The following is an 11,468-nucleotide window of genomic DNA, read 5'->3' as shown; positions in this document are numbered from 1 at the left end:
AGTGTGGTGGGTAGAAGGTTGTGAGTGGGTATGTGAGTGGGTGTAAAGGTTGTGAGTGAGTGGGTAGTGTGTGTAGAAGGCTGTGAGTGGGTGTAGAAGGCTGTGAGTGGGTGTAGACGGTTTGTGAGTTGAGTGGGTAAAGAAGGCTGTGAGTGGGTAAAAAAGGCTGTGGGTGGGTAAAGAAGGCTGTGAGTGGGTGTAGAAGGCTGTGAGTGGGATTAGAAGGTGGTGAGTGGGTAAAGAAGGATGTGAGTGGGTGTAGAAGGCTGTGAGTAGGTAAAGAAGGCTGTGAGTGGATGTAGAAGGCTGTGAGTGGATGTAGAAGGTTGTAAGATGATACCGAAAGTTATAAATGGGTAAAGAAGGTTGTGAGGGGGTATGGAAGGTTGTGAGTGGGTGTAGAATGTTGTTAGTGTGTAAAGAAGGTTGTGAGGGGGTTAAGAAAGGTGTGAGTAAGGATATAATTGTTGTTAGTGTGTACAGAATGGTTGGTATACAAGGTTGTGAGTTGGTATACCAGGTTGTTAACAAATTTAAATTTGAAACATATATAAAGAATGATATCAAGAATGTCGATAAGTCCTTTGTGATATAGCGTCACCTGTGAACAGTATACACGGACAAATCTAGGGCTTACAACCAAAACATTAGAAATCTGTGAACAGGTACATGTAACGTGAAACTTGTAATCCAAGGTGTCGCCGAACTGTGCACACAGATAACTAAACATCGAATCGACCAAGAAGAGTACACGGCTACAGCATGCTGTTTTCGGTTAGAATTGAAATTGCCATATCTCTGAGGGATAAACACAATCACTACTACTGAAAGTATCACTGTCAGAACAACAAAGGTACCATCATCCGAATCACCACAGATATCATCACCAGAGTCACCAGCACCACAGATATCATCACCAGAGTCACCAGCACCAAAGTTATCATCACCAGAGTCACCAGCACCACAGTTATCATCACCAGAGTCACCAGCACCAAAGTTATCATCACCAGAGTCACCAGCACCACAGATATCATCACCAGAGTCACCAGCACCACAGATATCATCACCAGAGTCACCAGCACCAAAGTTATCATCACCAGAGTCACCAGCACCAAAGTTATCATCACCAGAGTCACCAGCACCAAAGTTATCATCACCAGAGTCACCAGCACCACAGATATCATCACCAGAGTCACCAGCACCAAAGTTATCATCACCAGAGTCACCAGCACCAAAGTTATCATCACAGACCAGCATCATCACCAGAGTCACCAGCACCAAAGTTATCATCACCAGAGTCACCAGCACCAAAGTTATCATCACCAGAGTCACCAGCACCAAAGTTATCATCACCAGAGTCACCAGCACCAAAGTTATCATCACCAGAGTCACCAGCACCACAGATATCATCACCAGAGTCACCAGCACCAAAGTTATCATCACCAGAGTCACCAGCACCAAAGTTATCATCACCAGAGTCACCAGAGTCACCAGCACCACAGATATCATCACCAGAGTCACCAGCACCAAAGTTATCATCACCAGAGTTACCAGCACCAATGTCACCCCTTCTTATCATTCTATTAAACTAATTATTAACACGTTACCCACACCAACGTCACCCCCACCAGTCATTCCATTAAACTCATCATTAAAACGTGACCCGCACTGACGTCATCATCATTAGATATGCCACTAAACTTATCATTAAAACATTTCCAGCAAACCAACGTCATTATTACTAGTTACAATACCAACCAACACCCTCATTAAATCAACAGCACCATTGTTATCATTGCTAACGTCACAACGTCTCTTTGCCCTATCCGAGTCCAACGCTATCCTCTAACATATTTCCTCGGGCTCATTAAGTTGTCTGTCTGCAAGAATATACTCTGTTATATGGTTAATGAAATGGCGATAGCTATATATAAACGTAGTTGGAAACAACGATGATTGCTATTCCTTCTGGAATCAAAATGTTGATTGGAAAAAACGTTTTGGAGTCTGGAGGGACCATTTATAATAATTAGCAGACAAATCGAGTGCAGACATTTCCGATGGATATATTTCTAGGAAAGGAAACTATGTACTTCACCAAATGGCATTGTTGATGAGAATGATATTGTTAGTAAAACTCGTGTGAGTGGAGAACACGCGGTTCAAAAGACTCCACGTAGTTACCAAAATAGCATCGAGTTGTAGATCAATACAAAGTTATGTAATTCCTCAATAGTATAGTATTAGATTTTTATTGTAGATTTTACATCAACGTGAAAAAATCAACTTTTCCTTATCGTCTGTAAACATTTCGGCTATCAAATCAACAAACCATTGATATTCAAAATCGAAATGGTAAATAGTTTCTACTTGTTAACCGTGTTCTCTCGTTTTAACATCGCGTTGCCTACTTGGATTGACAAAGATCTAAATATAAGGTGTCGACGATGAAACACAAAATGCACGAGATTGGACCACGGTTGCTGTTTTATTATTTGTACATCTGTATTTACACTAAAACAGATTTATTGATACAAAATTAAGTGTGACGTCATGTTTCATGTAAAGCACAAGTACTAATGTAATTAAAATCTTTAGGATGAATTGGGGTTATGTTCTTAAAGAGCATTGACAATTTAAAACAAGAGAATAAGAGGGCTTACATACTGCGTCATATACAACAAGAGGGCTCACACACTTCGTCATATACAACAAGAGGGCTCACACACTTCGTCATACAGAACAAGAGGGCTCACACACTTCGTCATATAGAACAAGAGAGCTCACACACTTCGTCATATACAACAAGAGGGCTCACACACTTCGTCATATACAATAAGAGGGCTCACACACTTCGTCATATACAACAAGAGTCTTACACACTTCGTCATACAGAACAAGAGGGCTCACACACTTCGTCATATACAACAAGAGGGCTCACACACTTCGTCATATAGAACAAGAGGGCTCACACACTTCGTCATATACAACAAGAGTGCTTACACACTTCGTCATATAGAACAAGAGAGCTCACACACTTCGTCATACACAACAAGAGGGCTCACACACTTCGTCATATACAACAAGAGGGCTTATACACTTCGTCATATACAACAAGAGGGCTCACACTTTGTCATATAGAACAAGAGGGCTCACACACTTCGTCATATACAACAAGAGGGCTTATACACTTCGTCATATACAACAAGAGGGCTCACACTTCGTCATATACACCTACAAGTTCAATCAATGCACTCTATCATTTCGATTATTTCGCCGAGCTTATTGCCCCGTGAATAGCCAATGGCATTTTGAGGTTGGGTCTCCTTGTAGAAGCTGGTACCTATCTGACTGAACAACACACAGGAGGCCCGTCACATGCCAATTACAGTAAAACGTCTTTCCCAAGGACACAGACACGTTAGGACAGATCGACAAGAGTAACATGGGATTCCTTGCCATTTGTCATATGTCAATGGCATGGTCCTATATCTTGCCTCACCCTACATCCGAAACGCCATGTCCATCGTATATCGTTTAACCCATTTATCTATATCAAATGTCGGATGTCTAAAGTCAGTTAATTAACTTATTAGATAATTTCGTGGTAAGATTGGGCTTCCAGGAGCAGTCCTTGTTGCCATGTCTGATTTCGTGGTAAGTTTGGGCTCCCAGGATCGGTCCTTGTTGCCATGTCTGATTTCGTGGTAAGTTTGGGTGCCCAGGAGCAGTCCTTGTTGTCATGTTTCCTGAGATCGTTCTAAAAAATCGTTAAAACAAACGATGCTTCGCACCATATTCCTAAAAGATACCAATCAAGCCATAAAAAGGCCTCGCTCCTTGACCGCCTTCCGTAATATATTGCCGAAAGTCATCGTGAAAACTGGCCATGGCCTTCTCCTTGAACGTCTTCTTGAATATGTTACCTAAACTCACCATAAAAACTGATCATACCCCTCTCCTTGACCGCCTTTTTGAAGATGTTGCCGAAACCCATCGTAAAAAATATAAAGTTCATGCCTTACTTACCGACCGTGTTCCTATAAAAGTCTGCAAACCGTTATAAAAACACTGACTATGCCTGCTCACTGACCGTAATGATTTTCCACGTCCCCATGACCACCAGAACCAGTGCTAAGAATCACGTTCATGCGCATTCGTCAATGATTTGAATACTTTAATCGATATTGTCCAGATTTTAGTTAAATGGAAGAGTCAATAATAGAATAAAATTTACATTCCTTCACACTTCTTATTCTCGATCAATGCTGAAGTTGTGCACTCTGGGTTAAATTTGGTAGATGTTACAAATACTCGGGTTTACATGTGTACAGCAATAGGGTCAATGTGTAATATATACTGTTAAGATACTAGCACTGAATTAGTATTTGATAACTGTTGCCATGGAAGCAGTATTTGTATCATTTCTGTCAGTAAGTTGTGTTCTGTCCTATAGGTATACTGGACGTACTCTGTAGGGTTAATACAGCTGATTATAGGTTCGATATGTACTTCTCGTAACCATGTAATGGATTACTGTTCTACGACAAGAAGTAAAACTCGGTTTAATTAAAAACCATTCCAAACTATTTCTTAATGTCAACCCAGTTTTTTGTGAAAATATATAGTCCTCCATAATTTGATGAAATATATGGATTTTCTTGAAAAGACTTCTCTCAAAAAATAGTTCATCGAAATTTCCATTCTCCTGACAGCTTTGGAATGACAACGCCCAGGATTTAAAAATGAAATGGAATTCGTGCGGAAGAATAATTTTGGAAGTGAAGTGAAAATGCAATTTCTTTTCCACCCAAAAGCTTTAACGAACACACACATATAGATTCTCCAGATTACAGAGCCTGGATGATAAGGTACATTCTTGTTATATACATTCATTTTGCTCGTGTAGAAAAGTTAAGACAGCCGATAAAATCAACAGTTTACAGAGAAAAGGTTTTCATACGAGTATAAAGTGTCCATATATCATCTAACACTACGACATTTCAGACTCCATCATAGGCGATGACACTGGACTCGGCAACTTAAGGCACTGGAAATTATTTACAATTATTTGATGCGTACAGGTTTACTGTCATGACGTCGTAAAAAGTAATTTTGGGTGTAAACACTATAACAAGAACATGTAAGTGTTGACGAAAGGACCAGAGCCACACTGTTATTTTCTGAGATCTTATAGAGGTTTAAGTCTGATGTTGTTCGGGAACAAGGTTCACGGTTTTTTTTATCGCCATTCTGGTCATGTAGACGTAATCGAATGTCTTATTCTCCTCCAAGTTTGTAAAATAAGCAAGATGGATTGAAAATGTATAACCAGATTTGTGAAATAAAGAAAATCGGAGAAATGTTCAGCGAACCTTGTGTCGTTTCGAATCCCATAATTACGATTGTCGGAATAAAATCGAATTTCAGGGCGGGAAACAGGATCATGGATCAATTAATCAACATGCTTGGTTTTGAGAATGTTCATGCATTGCCGTCTTAATCCTCTCAAAGGTCTATAATTAGTCCGGTATCACCGTTAGGACCTCGCAGTCGCTAGAGAAATGGGCATGTGGGAAACCTTAAGGTCTCATCGATCTGCAAACAAATACGAGACTCCAAATAGAAGCGAGGACATTATGTTCCAGTACGAGGCTTCAGAAAAACGTCTTGTTAATGGAACGCTTTAGACGACAGCGATGCTAGAATACGTGTTTAATGAGAAAACAAATAAGGACCTGGAGACATACATGCGGAGACGGTAAGCTAATGCGAACTTCTGGAGAAATGAAGATATTGATAGTAAACAGGGAGCTATTGGCGGCAATAAGGAACATCAGCTGGACATTGAACATCGATAACAGGCTACAGACGAAAGTGAGGTCCGTGAACACCACAAAGAGGCTACAGACGAAAGTGAGGCACGTGAACGTCACAAAGAGGCTATCTGACGTTTGGTCCGACTTGCCATACTGTTTTATAATCATGGTTTATCACTTTTGGCGTTTGGTACTGATCGGTATCTTTAATCTTTCATCAAGATGTGTCAATGAAATATCTTCCAGTTTGTGTCTTTTTGTATTTTCTTTGTCCAAATATTTTCACATTTATAAGTCTTAGCCAGAAAACTGGGTGTATCCGCAATCATTACTCTTGCGAAACGATTTCTGTTATAATCGTGATCATCTAAATGTTTGTTTGGCATACACGAATCAGCGTTGTTCTTTTAATCGCCATGATGAACTTGTCATTCTGACTTTAATGTGTGGCGAAGGTAAAGGTCACACTTCTTTGGTACACAGCTTGGAACTTTAAGACGTTTTTGTTTAAGCAGTGAAACTAAACAATTTTAGTTAATCGCACAATGTAAAAACAACGAAAGTTTGCATGCTCTGTTTAAAACTCGTTATGCCCAAAACGCAAAAAGAAAAGGAAAGAGAGAAAAAAAATTAAGGTAACATTTCACACAACATACAGACGGGACCTCCCTGATAAGCAATCTAGCCTGTTATAAAACAAGAGTACATGCGAGATGGCTGGCGGTCTTGCATGCACGTGATTGGTATAGGGCTACAACAGAAAAAGGTCCGGGTGTTATTTTAAAAGTAAAGCATGGCACACTTATACCAGGTATGTGTAAAACTCAGTCTAATGGCTCAAGCTATTTTATAAATTTGATTTCAGGACTTTGAAATAAAAATCCGACCAACAAAAACCATCGATATTTTCTGAGAAAGGATAAATACATTTATTTACAATATAAAGGAAAATCAAAAGTTGAATGCATGTGTCCTTGAAGATTATACACGCCGAAGTAAAGTGGACGAATAATACCCCCCCCCCCCTTAAAAACCGCAAATGCGTTATTAAAACGATTCTGTACATAATTAACTCCAATTACAGGTGATCAACGGAATGAAAAGACGTTCCAAACAAACTTATTAAAAAACAGAGAAAAAAAGGAATAACTAAATGTGGGCAAATAGGTGGTCCTGATTTTTTTTCTGTGAATGATGACGACAAATGACAGAGCCTGTCAGGTATTACACAATCGTTTATAATAACGTGTTAAATGTTGCAATAAATCACAAAAAAACTTTTTTAATTAAGCCTGTAAAACCATTAATCATTTTCGATACCAGTGTTATCACAACAGAACCGACTGGCAAGCTCCACGGATCGAGAATCGCCTTTCTTGTTACTTTATGGTATTTCGCGATGTTATGAAAATATTCAACATCCAGAGATGAGGATTTTTTCTCAACTTTAATGAAAAACTAGTCAGATGTTTATTTTGTCCCCCACGAAGTCGAACTGTCACGCGCTGCACGTGCTTTAATTAAATCCGACAGCTGATTGGTTGAAATTAATATTCAAACTTGATTGCCTCTGATTATATCACATTGGCGATGTTTCCTCTACAAACAGACTTTGATGAGTGAGACAGATGGTCACCTGCTCTACGAAAAATCACCAACCCTGCGCAAGTTTATTTACTTAAGGTTTTGTTACAAAGCATTGGTTATTTTGGATGGCTTAAGAAAACTCGCACAGACTCGCGAAAGAGGGTGACAAGAGTATCTAGATAAAATGGCTGCCACTTGGGAATCATGGGAAATTCTGACAGATTCCTGACAGGGAAGGCGTCCATGTTGTTTTAATTGGTGATAAATTTATCAGAAGCTATTTTGTTTACAAACTTCTCCTACCGCCCGCGTTCATTAACACCTAGTAATCGTGGAAAAAAATCGCCGGGAAATCGTATTTATTTTTTGATAGGCAGCCTTTTGCTACACCTACATATTCAGCGTATAATTCTTATTTCTTTTCTTATAAGATATCTGGAACCCTGTTGTGTACAAATACAAATGTAAAAATACACAAAGCCTGAACACGTCTACAGGAAACTATTGAACTGGCCAATTAAAGAAACATTTAGCTGGGTAATAAACCATCGAATTTGGAAATTATGTGTGGCTTTTTTTTATTAAGAAAAGGGTTTGCTGTTTGGTAATCACATATTTATTGTTTCTACCTCATAACCTTTTATTGTAACGCGAGTTTCTCAGAAATGCAACATCAGATTTCCTGTATTGTGAAGGTTTTTTAGTTAATGTAATGCGCGGATCACGATATTGTATAAGGATCCCAATATTGTAATTTGAGGATCACGGTATTGTATAAGGATCCCAATATTGTAATTTGAGGATAATTGTATTGTATAAGGATCTCCATATTGTAATTTGAGTTTCACGGTAATGTATAAGGATCTCCATATTGTAATTTGAGTTTCACGGTATTGTATTAGGATCTCCATATTGTAATTTGAGTTTCACGGTAATGTATAAGGATCTCCATATTGTAATTTGAGTTTCACGGTATTGTATTAAGATCTCCATATTGTAATTTGAGTTTCACGGTATTGTATTAAGATCTCCATATTGTAATTTGAGGATCACTCTGATAAGATCATGTTTTCCACGGTTTTTTTTATTGAACTCTCTTACATAGGCAGGAACAAAAACAGTTATTAATAAGATGTTTTCGATGTTTGACGAGTCATACGTGTACATAAACTAATTTTTGGGAAATTGTAAAATGTTTAGTTTTTCTCTTAAATACCCTTACGTATTGAGAGCGGAAGTGACGTATGATTTTGATACACAAACTCATCATGGTTGGTCTTCGGTAGATATTGAGCGTTGCAGTTGTAGTGTCCCAAGGGAAGGCGTCAGACTGGTGGGTGGTGGACTGGGGTCGATGGCCAGACTAAACACGCCAACGACGATGTAGAATTTCCTTGCGTTACGATTAAAACATGAAGAATTGTTTACTTTGATCCAAATGTTTCTTGTAACTACCGTCACTAGTCGACATGTTCACGTATCACGTCCCAGCACCGTCTGTCACTAATCTGTTAACATACCAAAATTCCAACTTTTAAGAAATGTCTAGAGTTTAAAAATGAAAACAGGAAACAGACAATGAGTAACTTAAGGAGAAACAGTTTGACCAGTAGTCTAGCCGAAAAAAACGGTGAAAAAAGGAAGTTGTTCAAGAAAAACTGATCTGGAAGAAGATGGTCAGGAGTAACGAAAGAGGGGTGGTTCATGGTAACTGTACAGGACATGGTTCAGGGTAATTATACAGGATGTGGTTCAGGGTAACTATACAGGTGGTGGTTCAGGGTAACTATACAGGATATGGTTCAGGGTAATTATACAGGATGTGGTTCAGGGTAACTATACAGGACGTGGTTCAGGGTAACTATACAGGACGTGGTTCTGGGTAACTACACCGGACGTGGTTAAGGGTAAATACAGGACGTTGTTCAGGGTAACTATACAGGACGTGGTTCAGGGTAACTATACAGGACGTGGTTCAGTGTAACTATACAGGACGTGGTTCAGGGTAACTTTACAGGACGTGGTTCAGGGTAACTATACAGGACGTGGTTCAGGATGACTATACAGGACAAGGTTCAGGGTAAATATACAGGACGTGGTTAAGGGTAACTATACAGGACGTGGTTCAGGGTAACAATACAGGACGAGGTTCAGGGTAACTATACAGGACGTGGTTCAGGGTAACTATACAGGACGTGGTTCAGGGTAACTATACAGGACGAGGTTCAGGGTAACTATACAGGACGTGGTTCAGGGTAACTATACAGGACGTGGTTCAGGGTAACTACACCGGACGTGGTTAAGGGTAATTATACAGGACGTGGTTCAGGGTAAGTATACAGGACGTGATTCAGGGTAACTACACAGGACGTGGTTCAGGGTAACTACACAGGACGTGGTTCAGGGTAACTATACAGGACGTGATTCAGGGTAACAATACAGGACGTGGTTCGGTGTATGAACGGGAAGTGGTGAAGGAGTATTAAACATGACACATGGATATCTAAACTGAAAAGAATTTGAAAAAAACAGCAAGTGTAACTGGGCTGGTTGTTTACTGAAATGATGATTTTTGGCGATCATCGGAAATTCTCTGTACCTAAGAAAAACAGATCACACGTATACTGTGTTTTGATCTCTAATGCTTTTGACATTTTTATCTGACAGGTTGGTTTCTACGTTGTGGTGTTGATTGGAGGAGAGAGTGATACTTGTAGAAACAAACACACCCGTTCATGTCCACTTCATCATGTAATATCCACATTAGGAAGCATTAGTAATATTCAAGTTTTCGTTAATGGAAGCGTGCTCTTTTGATGGTACATAAGTCTAAAGTTTGTCTTGTTCAACTCTATTTACCTGTATTGTACCTGTATTTACCTGTACTCTATCTCTATTTTACCAGTCTTAACATCCCAACAATCATTCACGATTCTACTTTAAGCACCTTGATGATATGAAGTGCCCCTACACCCCATTCGGCGCGCCCAGCTAAGGACCCTCGAGGTACATTACCCGGAGAAATAGACATGACAGAGCATAATTGTTTACCTAGGATTAATTCCCTTTTGAAATTCATTCGGTTTTAAAAATAAACGTTAGATTAACTCGAAGTGACAATTTGACGTATGGCGAGAATGTGGAGTAAACTTTTGTTTGACCAAAAGTGACCAATTAGCCGCGTTTAAACCCATTCCAGGACTCTTGAGATGTCAGGTAAACAGGCTGTGATTGATAAGACCAGTTTTTGCTGGAATAAAGAAAGACTGTTTCTAAAGCACACCTAGAAGTTCAGTCACCTGCAGTCATGTACGTTTGTAGCTTTTTATCATATGGAGGAGTATGTCTCGTTGAACAACAGCCAGGATTATTGTCTATACTTCACAAAGACAAAAGAACAGATTGATATGAACGTTAATCAGAAAGCTTAATATTCAGCAAAAGTTCTCCTAATATGACTTAATAAACTTTCAAAATAAAACAAAAAACAAAAACCAACATAAAATGAGAGTTATATCGAGCGATAATCTGTGTTGGTTCGATATATATATAGTCCCCGTAGCGCAGCGGATAGCGCGCTGGACTTCTAATCCAGAGGTCGCGGGTTCGAATCCCGCCGGGGATGTCTTTTACTAATTCTTCCCTCAAATGTAAAATTAATAGACAACGGAGAAAAACAGGAAAGAATGATTACAATAAATCCATTTCTGATAAAAATTAATGTGCACTGTTTTTGCTAAATGCAATTACATACTTTCATTAGCTAGTCGTTTGTGATGATACCAGCATACGTCGTTCGTTCTGTTGCTGTCTATCTATCCTTCCTCAACCTTCCTTTCTATGAGAATCTTAGCAGCCGACCTTGATTGGAAACGGCAACATACCTTGTCCATTGTCCCTGCACACAACTTTATTGTCTGCATACTTCAGGGTATTCCTTTCGGTCGCCTCCTCACCACTCTCCTGTCTAGTGAAGTGATTTTTCCACGATGTTCAAGAACACAACCTCTCTGTTCTGGTCCCCTTGCAACTCCCAGTCCTTTATTCTGGCTGGTCTTCGTT

The 11,468-nt window shown here is 39.4% G+C and overlaps 1 non-coding gene across 1 annotated transcript; it reads left to right on the top strand.

Annotated features, from left to right (window-relative positions):
- The first annotated feature begins 10,958 nt into the window (after window positions 1–10,958).
- On the top strand, window positions 10,959–11,031 carry Trnar-ucu (transfer RNA arginine (anticodon UCU)). Its single transcript has one exon. It is a non-coding gene; the product is annotated as a tRNA-Arg (tRNA).
- Window positions 11,032–11,468: the final 437 nt, after the last annotated feature.

Source organism: Ylistrum balloti, unplaced genomic scaffold (genome assembly GCF_031769215.1).
Source record: "Ylistrum balloti isolate Yb309-2 unplaced genomic scaffold, AGI_CSIRO_Ybal_v1 Utg370554, whole genome shotgun sequence".
In the NCBI taxonomy this organism is placed as follows: domain Eukaryota; kingdom Metazoa; phylum Mollusca; class Bivalvia; order Pectinida; family Pectinidae; genus Ylistrum; species Ylistrum balloti.
The sequence above is the reverse complement of the archived record's forward strand: the minus strand, read 5'-3'. Positions and strand labels throughout refer to the sequence as shown.